The sequence below is a fragment of the Columba livia genome, chromosome Z (assembly GCF_036013475.1).
Source record: "Columba livia isolate bColLiv1 breed racing homer chromosome Z, bColLiv1.pat.W.v2, whole genome shotgun sequence".
Classification (NCBI taxonomy): Eukaryota; Metazoa; Chordata; class Aves; order Columbiformes; family Columbidae; genus Columba; species Columba livia.
In genome coordinates, this window is record NC_088642.1 from 51,713,399 (window position 1) to 51,727,163 (window position 13,765).

Consider the following 13,765-nt stretch of genomic DNA (forward strand, 5'->3'; position numbering starts at 1 on the left):
TTTTTATATTGGTTGCTCTCCTCTGTTCTATTTTTTTTTATTTTTGTTTCAGCAGAGCTGGAAAATTCACATGAGGAGTATTTACACCTTAAGATAAAGATGTCTTTATTTTCAGTGTGCACTCAGGGTCTTTTCAGTTCTGATAAGTAACTGACTGATCAAATTATTTACTTTCTACTTTAAAGACTTTCATTTGAAACTAAAACAGGGGCAGGAAGAATCACAAAATTCAATCTCGTTTCCACTTTTCATATGTTTCTTTCCCTAGGGAAGAGTCTGGGACTATTGCAGAGCAGATTTGTACCTATTCCAGTCACAACAGAGCTAGCACATCATTGAAGCAAAATGCTAAAATATATGTTCAATGACAGTTTATTGTCATTTATATACTAAGCCAGATGTCTTTAAAACTATCGCCAATTGAATGAAAAACTGATCTTTCAATCTTAGAAAGCTGCTAATGATACATAGATCACTGCCACAGGATTAATAATATTCATATTTACCTAGAGCACAGACAACAACACACTTGGGTTCTGGTTGCTTCATCAGTTCTCAACTTATTCAGTGACTGATTTCTTCACTCTCAAGAGCAGGTTTGGTTTTGTTTTTCCAGAAAGGAATCACAGAAAAAATAAGAGGTCTTTGCTTATCCTAGCACAGGAGGTTCAACATAACATTACATGACACTGTATCTCACAATACACTTATACACAAAAGAGCTCCATGCTTGCCAGTCTGTATACAGTCAGCAAGGTAGATATATGAAAAACAACATATGTTTATACCCAGGTGGGATCTGTTGCACAAGCAATAGTTTCTCTTTTGCAACTCTTACCTATGTTAGGAATTTTAGTCAGTAACTTTCTTGCACAGACCATCAGTAACTTAGCCATTTCCCACAATGTGGATTACAGAAATCTTGCATAAAAACATGTTAGCTGATCATGATGTAGCTGGTATAATGGAAGGAGGTAAAAAATGTCTTAACCATCATTTTCTTCAAAGATTGTCTAGTCCCCCATAAGGCCTGAGAGTTTTTGTCTTTTCCTCCCTTAGGGCAACTTGATTAAAATACTTTCGTTCTTCCAAGAAAAGACAAAGAAGTCATTAAAAATTAAAAAATGTTTGGGGTTTGTTTGGTTGGTTGGTTTTGGTTGTATTTTTGTAGGTTGTTTTTTCCACCTGGCCTACTCTGGGAGTGCCTACTCTGCACTGTATTAACTCTGCCAACAATATCTGGCTCTACACTTCCCATCCCCACCTACAAAAACACATAGCAATAGCCCAAATATGATTGACCCAATAACTGGTTAGCATTGCTCCAGGCTGAAAAAGAAAACACTCCATAAGGCATACCACAAGAACCTAGCTGGTCATCCATGTCTTACCTTGTTGTGAGTGAACACTGACTTAGTTAAGAAAATAGCAGCAAGTTGTGTTTATCCTTTTTAACCCCCTGATTTATTTTTTTTTTCTAGTAAGGTTTAAGCACTTAAAGGCATATATTTTATATACATTTTTTCTTATCAATGTACAAATGGATGAAAATGAGAAAGTAAATAGAACACTAATTGTCCAGTCGATGTTCATTAGAGGTAAATGTGGGAAGAGCAGTTCAATGGAATCCAGTTTAATTCTGATATCACTCTCGTCACAAAAGAAGCAGAGCTGCCAGAGAGAAAAAAAATGCTACTTACATTAGTCACAAGTGAATTAGATTAAACACATTATGCCATTGTACACATTATCCCATTGTGGAAGTAATTATTTGTTTTTATAACGTAACAGAGGAGGATGGGACAGGAGTGCATAAGATTGGGAAATATCAGTCAAAAGACAGTAAATATTTGTACTTCTGCTTTTCTGATGATATCTATTTATTACAGCTGATACTCATTAGCAATTCAATTACCCAGGTGACTACTTTTATTCTTTCAAAACACAGCTTTTTTCTATTCTGGTTTCAGCTGGGATAGAGTTAATTTTCTTTCCAGTAGTTGGTATAGAGCTGTGTTTTGGAGAAGAATATTGATAATACACTGATGTTTTTATTGTTGTCAAGTAACGTTTATACCAAGGCAAGAGCTTTTCAGCCAGAAGGCTGCAGGTGTACAATAAGCTAGGGTGGGGGCACAGGCCAGGATGACTGACCCAAACTGCCTAAAAGGGTATTTGGTACCATATGTTGTCATGCTCAGTATATATTTGGATGGAAGGATAAGGAAGTGGAGGTATGTTTGGACTGGTGGCATTTGTCTTCCCAAGTACCCATTACGCATGATGGAGCCTTGCTTTCCTGGAGATGGCTGAACACCTGCTGCTGATGGCAAGTACTGAATGAATTTCTAACTTTGCTTTGCTTGTGAATATGGCTTTTGCTTTACCTATTAAACTGTCTTTATCTCAGTCCATGAGTTTTCTCACTTTTACTCTTCTAGTTCTCTCCCCTCTCCCACCTGCCTGGGATTGAATGAGTAACCGCACTCTGCTTAGTTGCCAGGTGAGGCTGAATCAACTCATTACCTTAGTATTAGTTATATTGAAATACAGTGGAGTTTTCAATTTCTCTGATTTTTTTTTTTTTTTTTCTCTGCATTTCTTTATGCAACTGTGAGAAAAGGCAAATTTCACTACAAGTCATAATTAAAGGTGGGTCACCTCAGCTGGACACAACTGGACCCACCCTCCTCTCTCAGGGAAGCACTGAGTCCCTTTTGGTTGTGCAGCTTGCCATGCTCCTGTGTGGGTCTAAACAAATAATAGGCTCAGATCTGGATTTCGACCACAGATCCATCTGTGTGTTCCTTGCCAACAATCCAAATGTGTGCTGGCTCTTGTGTTCTCTAGAGGATCTGTTGCAGCATGTTACCATAATTTTAAGCCACAGAGGTATCCCAAAGCACCTGGTTTGCTCACTAAGCCTGGAACAGACACACCGCCAAATTGATCTTCCTAAAATTACAGCCTTCAGGAGACAATAAATAGCCCTGCTCAGAGCTTTATCTGCTGAGACAGCATTAGAGACACAGTCTCTGGTTAGGAAGGCAGTGTTGGTAACTGCACATGCAAAAGGTCTGTGACCTGCTGGTTTCCCTCTCCTGGAGGGACATAGGAAAGGCTTCCAGGAAGCCCAGGGAAGCCACAAATGACCTGAATAGGGAACAAGTTTTTCTGAGTCAGGCCTTCTCACAATGTTATAAAAATATGTATTTGGATGAAAGCGTACATCAGACTTGTCACCAAAAAAAGCCACCAAGATAATGTCTCTCTTATCTGACATACCATGAAACAGCATAAATTTCAACAAAAAAAAAATAGTGTCAAAACATGATAAAATCTGTGACACTTTCTTCTGTGAAAAAGGGATTGTGAACTAACAAGTCTTTGGTTTCTTGATGTCCTTCATGAACTTAACATTAAAAGCAACCTGTGAAAGTCATTTGAGAAGCCACACTTAGGAGTGAGGTCTCCTATCAGATATTTATTGTGCCCCATTTAACAGCTGTCAAGTGTTGCAGCCCATCACATTTCAAACCCTCATCTTCTGCAAAGTCCAACTGTGAAGAGGACAGCTAATTCCGTGTGTTAGGATATGCTACCTCTTTGTGTTTCCCTTTGTGTAGCTACATGTCTGATTTCAGGCTGTACGTGCACATTGTTATAGTGAAGGTCAAGTAGAATACTGACTTTTACGATTGGTCTAAAATCACAACCCAGCCCCTAAAAATTTCCATGTCCTTCAGCAGGACTTTTGCAAACATACAGTTGCATCTCTAGATCCCAGTAAATGGTACTGCCATTATTACTTATACCATATCTGCACTGTTGGACACTTCGAGAGCCAGAATGAACAGATGTTCAGGAAATTATTCAGTCACATATGGCTGACCTTGCTATCTCACAGAAGGTCTTAAAGCATTGCTTATATTTCTTTTTTATATAATTACAGAAAACTATTTTACGTTTTCTTACATTTGCAGAGAATAAGGAGGGCAATAAATCTGCATTACAGAGGAACCCAAGTACAGCTTACAGCAACAGTACGGTTTAAATGGAACATCTTATTTGACTTGAAATTACATTATTGTAACATTTTGGAGGGTTGAGTGAGCAATTACAGAATATTTCTGTAGCACTACAGAAACCTGAGTCCTTTCAGAAAAGTAAAACAAAACACAAAACTGTTTCTGAAAATCTTGCCCTGAAAGTATTGCATATATTTTCAAACACCTCATAAAATCTGCTAGTTCTCATAACTAAATGGAGTCCTGAGGATCACCTTACATAGTACAGCAAGTTTGACCAGACAAGAGAACAAATTCAGCTTTGAACATGGATTTCAACAGTAAATAAAAATTACAAAATGTAGTACAAAACTTTGTTCAGAGGAATGGTATTAGTCTATGTCATGGTATGTGTTTTTTTGGCACCCATCTTGTATCTTCATGGGCATGTGACAATGGATTACTTCTCAATCACAAAAATACCACTATTTTTATACCAAGTATCTTTGACTGATGGTCTTTATCATTAGACGTTCAACATTTTTTCTGCACTCCTGTCAAACTTGGATCACTCAGCTAAACAACAGATACAGGGTTGTGGGACTTAGATGCCCATTCACACAGGAATAATTTAAAAATTGAAATTAATAACAGCAGCAGGTTGTATATAATGAGCTAAACCTTATTCACATAAACTCTACAGTTGTCTTCTTAAAAAACTAGCAGCACAGTTGGCGACTCTTTCCTAGTCTTATTATTTCTGTCTGAAAACTGACACATCCTGAGCTGATGATGAGTGAATAAGAAATGGAAAGGTTGCCAACTGTAGTGAGATCAAAGACCTTTTTCCCTGCCTGTAAATTGCCACCAGAAATCTTCTGTCACACACCACAATTCTACAAGACACGTTGGCATTTCTCTGGTCCAGAAATTATATAACCTCATATTGGTTTTCAGCACCTGCACTATTCACAAGCATTTGAATCCTCTCAGTCTCTGAGGACTATGATGCAGTCTCATGACCTGTTAACCACGAGGATTCATTTCTCTTGTCATGTTTTACTATAATTAAAACTGCCTGTTCAGTCATTTATAGCAAGTCTGAAAACCCAGCTTGAAACAGAGGAGCAGGGAACATAGACTTTCCAAGCCACGCACGGGCTGCACAGAGTATATAAATAAAACAATCACTTCACTTTTTCCACTTTCGTAGTTGTGTTTTCTTCCATCTCCTTGTTTTAATTTTCTTCTGTCTCCACTGTTCAGATACCTTCCTGCACGTACAGCTTTCTACTAATTTCCAAACCCTAGAAACTCCTCTTCTGAAGAAAAGGATGAATATCTCCTGCCTATGGTGGAAAGTGATACAGGATTTGGACTGGTCCAGGAATCACACAAGAGAGAGTTTCCTCTTTTTTGTAACATTCAGACCAAATTAATTGACATGTTCAGATACTAACATGGCATTGATTCTGAACTGAACAAGGAATTTCAACCATAATAAAATACAATGTTGGATCCAGATAATCCTACAGATATAGGACTGGGTCATTAAGAAGCCCTTGCTTGCTTAGGAGATGTCTGGTGGAGATATCTTTACTAAGAAAACCAAGAAAAACAAAAAGAAAATTGTAGACAAGATGAACTGTAGACTTGTGGACATCAGACAGATAAATAAAGTATCACAAAACAAATGCAAAACATGGCAGATTTTGTCCGACATTGTCAGGTCCCATCAGGAATTTTTAACAGATTAAGTGAATGTCTTTCACTGCGTTATTTGGAATAAGATCTTGAACACCCTCTGGAAATGAAGAATGACATGAAAAAGGACAGAGTATAAATGTAAGAACATGCTAAGAAAAAAATGCAGAGCAAGTCAGTAACTTCTATGGTGTGTCTGTAAAAGATACAGAGTGGTAATAATATGTCTGTTCTTTTATGCCCTGACTCCCACAGTAGAGCAAAAATAAGGTTGCTTTCATAACACACATGGGCATTCTCTAAAATACACATTAAAGGCTATGCAGGCAGATATTATGCTAAAAGTGGTTTGGTTTGGTTTGGTTTTCTCTCTCTGTCTTCAAAATAGGTTATCAAAGTGTAATTATGGCAATTCAGAAGATAGTAGGCTGAATGAGGTTAGAAGATAGAAGAAACAGAGAGAAACATTATTACTCACTGGTGACACAACCCCATTAGCCTTATTTACAGGGCTACTGAGCTTCTACGGCAAAAGCAAAACATGAAAGATTTCTGATGCCTCCTGATTTTTCCTGCATTAGAAACATCACAATAACAGATTTTAACCCACCATTTGTTCATGCCCAAGGGTAGCCCAAAGTATATTAAGGTGAAAAAGGAAATGTGGAGGAAGTTAAAAACTCAGCAAAAGTTTCTGTCTCAAACTCCAGTGTAAGTATGTGGGGCAGGTTCACTGCAGTTATTTAATAGATGGATTCCCAGAGCAACTATAAAGTTGCTTTAAACAAATCACTTTACTCCTCAAACTCTCATTCTTCCATCTATAAAATGACAACATTAACACCTGTATTGCAAATAAAACACTGCAAGGTCTGTAAGTTAAAAGGTCTGTACAGAAGCAGGGCATTCCTCATGCTTCCACTGCTGATAACTGTGCCACCCTTGCTTTCTCAAAATTTCTGAAGAAAAAGTCACATCTCCGATATCACCTCTGCGGTGTTAGCCCATCACTTTTTTCAGGTGCAAATGTAAAGGGCAAGATTCAATTAGATATACTGTACTGTGCTCTCCAGGTCAGACGGTTATATGTGCTCAACATTTTACTTTCAACATTGACAATATAAAAGGAGGATTTCGGTGAATTTGTCTACTTACAGCTTGCACATTTTTAAGCAGTCTTGTAATCATGGTCCTAGCAATGGAATAAAATGACAATAAGCATTACATCAATGCCACATTTTCTCAGCTAAGACTCATAATTATTATTTTTCAATAAAATATATGTGCCATACATACTAGCTCATAAACAAGCACAAAGCCAGTGTTTTTCCAACAGAAGATTTTACTTTTTTTTTTTTTCTGCTGAAGAACTCCTTATTTATAGGCTTCAGAAACTGACATCCCAGTGCTTACAGGAAGCATTTCAAGACACAGTTTGACTGAATGAAACACAGCAGCTGAGAAACTGCATGATGCTCTATGTGATTTTATTGCTGAAGAAACAAAAGAGAAAAAAAAAAAAGTCTCTTTTGCTATCAAAAGAAACCTAGTAAAGAAATTACATCTTTTCTACACAACACTTGAAGAAAACTTTCACTTACGTCTGTTTAGATATGAGAGAGGAGGTGTCTTTCAGTCTTGTACCAGGGTAACTCTTCACTGACTTAGTAAAGTTATTTTTGATTTATGCTGGTTTCACCAAGATTAAAATTTGACCTCTTTTCTTGTATTTGTTTTCATAAGACATGAAAAATTACATGTTTTTCAAGCAATTAATAACCAAAAGACCAAACTAATAATAAAAGCTTGCAAATTAAAATGTCAAGCAGGCTAACATAACATTTGATGAATGACTGTGTTGTTTCTTAGGATTACATTTTAATGTCATTCTAATAGCTTGATTATAAAGGACAATTACTGCATTTAAAGTAGGCTGGAAAGAACATAACTAGATTCAGATCTAATTTCAAACTAACCTAGATGTAACATCTCAAAAGAAACACATTTCTTAACTAAGCAAAATTGTACTAAATTATTTGGGGGAAGGGGTTTTTTCATCTTTTTTCTCCAATATGTTTATTAATTTCCTTTGGCTTTTTTTCCTTTTTTTCTCTATCTGTGCTTTCCAATACATTTGGAACCTTCCCTTCTGGGACAGTTTACAAATTGCTTGAGCACCTCTAAGGAAATTAGTTTGAAAAACTGAAATTCATTGCCACCTGAGGGGCTCCTATGCTGTGAAACAGAGACAGTAAAGTCCACACTTGTGTTTACAATGTTGCACTCATAGCATACTCCAGAAATGCAGAAAAGGATTAAAAGTGAGACAAAGGCAGAAAAAAACAATAATTTAGAATGGCTTGCTTGTGGGAAACATTTTTCTAAAAAATCTCTTCTAGAAAAGATTTCTCCTCTTTTGCTTATTTTTTTTTCCCACCAGAAGTTTAAGGAAACAGATTATTTAAAATGGCCACAGGGTATCTAAAACAAAACACTTGTTTTAAGACCCAGGAGCAAATGAATAAGACTCCCAAAGTTGAAGTCATTTTCACTCACCAGCTGGCAGACTGAGGGAAGTCTATCAGGGTGACTGTCCAGGGCCCAGAACCTTGGAGTTCCTTAAGTCTAAGGCCAGCATTGATTTTTATTCCTCAAAAAATCTTTGCTTTTCTAAATCATCTGTCCTACACTCATAAAGACATAGCTTCTCAGTAGCAATCTATGCCTTGAAAGAAAATTGGTGGATGTTAACACTTAAATATGTTGTTAGACATAATCTGTACCTTTTGGAAAGCATGTCCAGCTGTGATGTAACTGATTTCATCTTTATTCTCAGCCTTTAGGCTGTCATTTAATTTAAATTAAAGATGCGTTGGCAACAGGGTGCTCACTGCCTTATGCATATTTGCACAAAACCCGGTGTGGCAAATTATTTTAGCCACAGCCTTTTTCACACCTAGAAACATCCATCACCATGATGGACATTCGTTTGTTTTAGATTTTTGTGAATGGTTTTACTTCTGCCACCTTCAGGTGCTGTTTTGCTCATTTAAAAACACTTGTTGCTTTTACCACTTCCTCCTTGCTTCCTGGAGTTAAGTTTTGTTCTAAAGTAAATTGTAACAGGGACAAAACTCGAACAACATGTGAACAGAGAAACATGGCATATAGCTCATCAATGTGACCAGAGAGAGCAAATAAGCACATTAAGTAAACACAGACTTAAGTCCTCCTTCATGTCTGAGATAATACAGGCTGGTACAAGTGGTTTTAGCTGCAGTGAGCTGGCCCCGTAGCAGTCCTCAGCATTCCTCTCTTCAGCCTTCCAGCTGAGACTCTCATGATATCTCATCCCAAGCAATTTCAACCAAGTTATTTGTGTAGGCAGGGACCTGCTCTTCAGATTCTTTAAAGCTCTGGGCTGCATTGAATGAGTGGCTCAGAGACCCCTTTCAGCATTGCATCTGGCAGAGCAGGAGAGGAGGTAGCATCCAGCAATTGGGAGGTGATGGGCAGCTGAGGGGGTAGTGTGGTGGTGGTGGCCATCACCTCAGCCCACAGTTGCATCCAGAGTGTGAAAATGTTGAATTGCATAATGGGGTGTCAGTAACACATCTGACATTGATAGATAATGTTAAATAAAATCAGAAAGGAGGAACAATACCATAAAAATGAAGCTTAAGAGCTCTTGAATATGTTAGGAAGAAGCTCCAGAATGAAACATTTTAAGATTTTAAGGCGAGCCAAAACAAAGGCACAGCACAAGAAGTCAACAAGTCATGTGCTGGCAGCAAACTGGTTTTTAGCTCAAGGTATCTACTGCTTATTTAGAAAGCAATAGAAAGCTTTCAACATGGTGTAATGCTTGCCTGGCAGAAAAAAGCAAGAGTTCACACTGTGATGCACCTCCCTTTGGCCTTGCCATAGAGGAAGAAGGATTCTTGTCACTTATTCTGGCCAAAAAACGACCTTTGTTGCCACCAGAAATTTTAACATTGTCTTTAAAATATTCGAGACCCAGGTATCCAGACAATGTCAGCTAAGATGGGTCTCATTTTCAATAAACGTATTAGTTGGGTCTTATTAAGAAACTATTCAAATTACAGGAACTGGCAAAGTAACTGTAAAGCTGTGCAGTAGAATTCTAGAAAGTACAGGAGGTTTGCCTAGGAGGGCTGCTTTTGGTAAGTGGCAAATTTTCCCCAGACCCAGGCATTTGAGATTCTTCATTTGTTTGTGATTGGTTTTATTGTTGCCAGACTCATAATTTCAAGCCAAAGCTATTCTTCATCAAATCTCACACCAAGCTTCAAGAGCAACAAAAAATAATTTAAAAATGTCCAACTGTGAAATGCTGAACTTGGTAAAATAACCCCAAAACCAAACTGCTGACCCTTCCATTATATTGAGTTTTGTGCCTCACAGAGTGAATTTTGTCTCCCTAACTTCATCTTATCACACACACACACACACACACACCCCTCCCCACCCCCAAAAAAGACAACAAATATATAGGGATATAGAACAATAAAAATAATAGATAGAAAAGACCTATGAGTTCACTTAATCCATTTCCTTGTCATTTGTCTTTGACTCTTCAGTGTATTTGGCAGTGCTTTGCCCAGTCTAACCTAAAATGTCTGAAGCAATGGGTTTTGTTCATAGGTTTCCCTTGTGAGAAGAAATATTAATCAGAAGACTATATTCTTGCATGATTTGTGTGATTTCCATGTGAACTAGTTCAATTTAGCATCAAAAAAGAAAAAAAAAAAAAGAAATAGAGAGCCTCAACAACTTGAATACATAAACATATTGCTATATGTAGTAAGTTACTATACATCATTCGATTCGTGTTAATTTCGTGGATACACTTTCTTACCCCATTACAAATAATAATTCAAATCCACTTAGGTTTCTTAAACTTTAGCACTGGTGCTTGAAACCAAAGGGCACTTTTAAAGTCAATTCCCCAACTGTTCTCGGTTACCAGGCTTTGGTTCACTTCTCAGACCACAAATGGAAAAAAAAAAAGGCCTCTCAGATAAGGTTAAACAGAAAGATCTACTTCAAGAGCCCCCCCCAGTACCCATTGACCAATCGCTAAGAAAATTTCAGGCCAGAATTGAGCCAGTCTGTAACAGCAATGTGTTAGAGAGCTTGAAACACACAGACTGTGGACTTCAGGGTCTCACCACCAATTGTTTTGCCCTAACGATGCTTTTTGATTATGCACTACTTGTTACTATGGAGATTAACTTAGACTGCCCTTTGCACATTGAGCAACCTCAAGGCTGTTCACTTTTGCCACAGTCTAAAATAATGTGTAGAAAATGTTACCAGAGATCATGGGTGATTTGTGTGTGTATTTAAGCCCCCAAGAATTTTCTAGACAACAAAGTTTTTAAAGTAGGTTATTATTAAATATTTTAAAATAAATAAAATTTATTAACAGAAATATTGTTTATTTGTATTACAATAGAACATAAAAGACCAAGCAGCCCGTTACGACTAAGGACTGATTATGTTAAATTCTGTGGTGTAAAAGATTATTTGCTTCCTGAAAAGCTTGCCACCCTGATGAGGCAGGATATGACAAATCATTAAAGGAGCAGTTCAAAGGAATGGCTCAGTATAATAAGTAATATGGAGATGGGAATAGCTTACTCATTTATTAGAAAGTATTTAAAATGTAAATGTTCATTTCCATAGAGCAATTTCCTGGAATGTTATCAGAACATGAAACTGTTGCAAATAACATGAAGCAGAGTTGGCTTAAAATTCAATGGGATACTAACAGAAACTCTTTTATTTGTAGATGAACTAAATTAAATCAATTAAAGGAAAAAAAAAAGCCAAAACACTGCACTACTACCTTAGAAAGATAAAATGTAATTAGTATAGCTGAACGTATTAACATGAATAAAATATCAACTTAGGAAATAACAGTTCTTATACATTTTTTTTCTCACTGTCAGCTGAAGTATAGGTTCAGCTACAATGGCTATTTTCCCAGATTTTACGGGTATAATAATCTGTCCACTGCTGCTTTACTTTGGAGAGTTATTAAGTTATTAAGAGTGTATTTCGAACAAATTGGTTACAGCCTCTTAGGCAAGAATTTCTAAGCCCCTTTTCCTGGCAACAGGCAAGCCAGCTTTTCAGTTCCAATAATACAATTCTACTGTGCAAAGCGCCGGCTGACTAAACTCAGATTGCAAAATCAGATTAATTCAAAACATTTTGATAGATTAATTTTGCACTGATATTGTTGATGTTGGTCCTCTGATGTCTGTTAATGACAAATTTCAACTGGACTTTTCACTTTTTTTTTTTTTTTGCTTGTTTTTACATCCTTTCTGTTCCTCTCTGGACCCTACAGCCTCCCTCATATAGGGCCCCTGTATTGTCTTCCATCCTGGACATTTCCTGTACTTAGACTTTTGCTTCACATTGGTCAGTCCTTCAAGTCTTCCTTTAAGCTGTAGATCAAGGTAGTATTACAGCATTTCCTAGTTCTCAGGATATCAGTCTTCTCCAATTGCTTTTCTTGTTCAACAGTTTTTAATTTCTTCAGTCAGCTTTTGCAGGACCAACAACATGATACAGTTGACTTCCTTGGAGAAACGTGCTTGCCAACCCAAAACAATACATATGAAAAAATGTCACATCATCCAGCCTGATATCTGTCTACATGGGCTCAGAGACATCATTCACAGGGCCAACACACTGCATTGTTTCCACATTGACCCCTACTTTTGCACTCTCTTTGACATGTTTCACTTAGGAACTGTCCATGCTATGTCTTCTTTTTCTGTTGCATGCAGAAAGCATCCAAACAGACCCTACAACTAGCAGCACTGTCCCCTGACACAGAAGGGAAGATGGTAATAGGAACCATTAAATCCTGTGGGCTGTTAGGGTGATGAATGTTTTCTCTGCAACCAGACACACAAATTTTCAAGCTTAAGGAAGCTTGACCCTACTGACCAAAGCCACACAACTGAAGAGACATCCACATAACGCAGATGAAAGCTTTGGAATAAACAAAAGAAGGACCTGGCAGTAACATAAGATTCAACAATTGAACACTACCGAGACGTCCTGAATAAGTAGTTAGTGGCTGCATTTGCTGAGCAGCAAAGATAGAAGAATGATACTGAGACAATAAGTAAACTCTCCTTGACCATAGAAAGACTGTAGTACTATCTACATTTCACCACCACCTCTCATATTGTCCTGTTTCATGCCTCTTGTATCCATAATATAGTCCCTTCATGAGGGAGCTTGCAGAACATACTGCAGGCCCTGCAAGCTGGAAGGAGCTTTAAAAACTAAAACCAAGTTGCTATAGTGTAATTTAGTCTTTATTCTTTGTGTTGTCTTCTTCCTCTCGTGCTTAAAAATAATATGCACTACACAAAAGAGAAACATAGTGCTGATGATGAAATGGAAATCAAACAAAAATCTAAGACTGGACACCCTTCTCTTCAGGTAGTCAGGCAAGCATAACTGGGGAAAGAAATAGATGTTTTGCAGCCTGGTAGACTATGCTGAGGTCACTGCATTTAAGTGTCCACTGAAATTTTCAGTCACCTGTAACAAATACATTCTCTTCCTTTCAATGAAGGATAAGACTCAGTTACCTAATGTAAACAAGCATCTTATTTATGGCACCAACTTAGCTGGAGAAGCCTATCTGTGTAAAATTCGCTATAAACCTTTTGTGTAATTAGAAATAATTGAAAATAACTAAAGCAGATAAATTTATGATTACTGAAGTACTCCCTGGGTCATCCCAGAAATTATTGTTTTCCAATCACAGTTTGACTGGTAACAGATTGAGAAGAGTCGCTTTTGTCAGACTATAATAGGGAAGGGTAACTCTCATCTTCATGCTCATCTGCATCAAATTAGCAATGAAGCTAATCTCTACAGATGCTACCTTCCATAGCCTCACATTCTCCCCTCTCTGACAATATTCTCACATTTGCAAGACAGTCCATGTGTTTTTGTCATGAACTCAGACACTGCAAGGAAATTTGCTAGACTTTAGG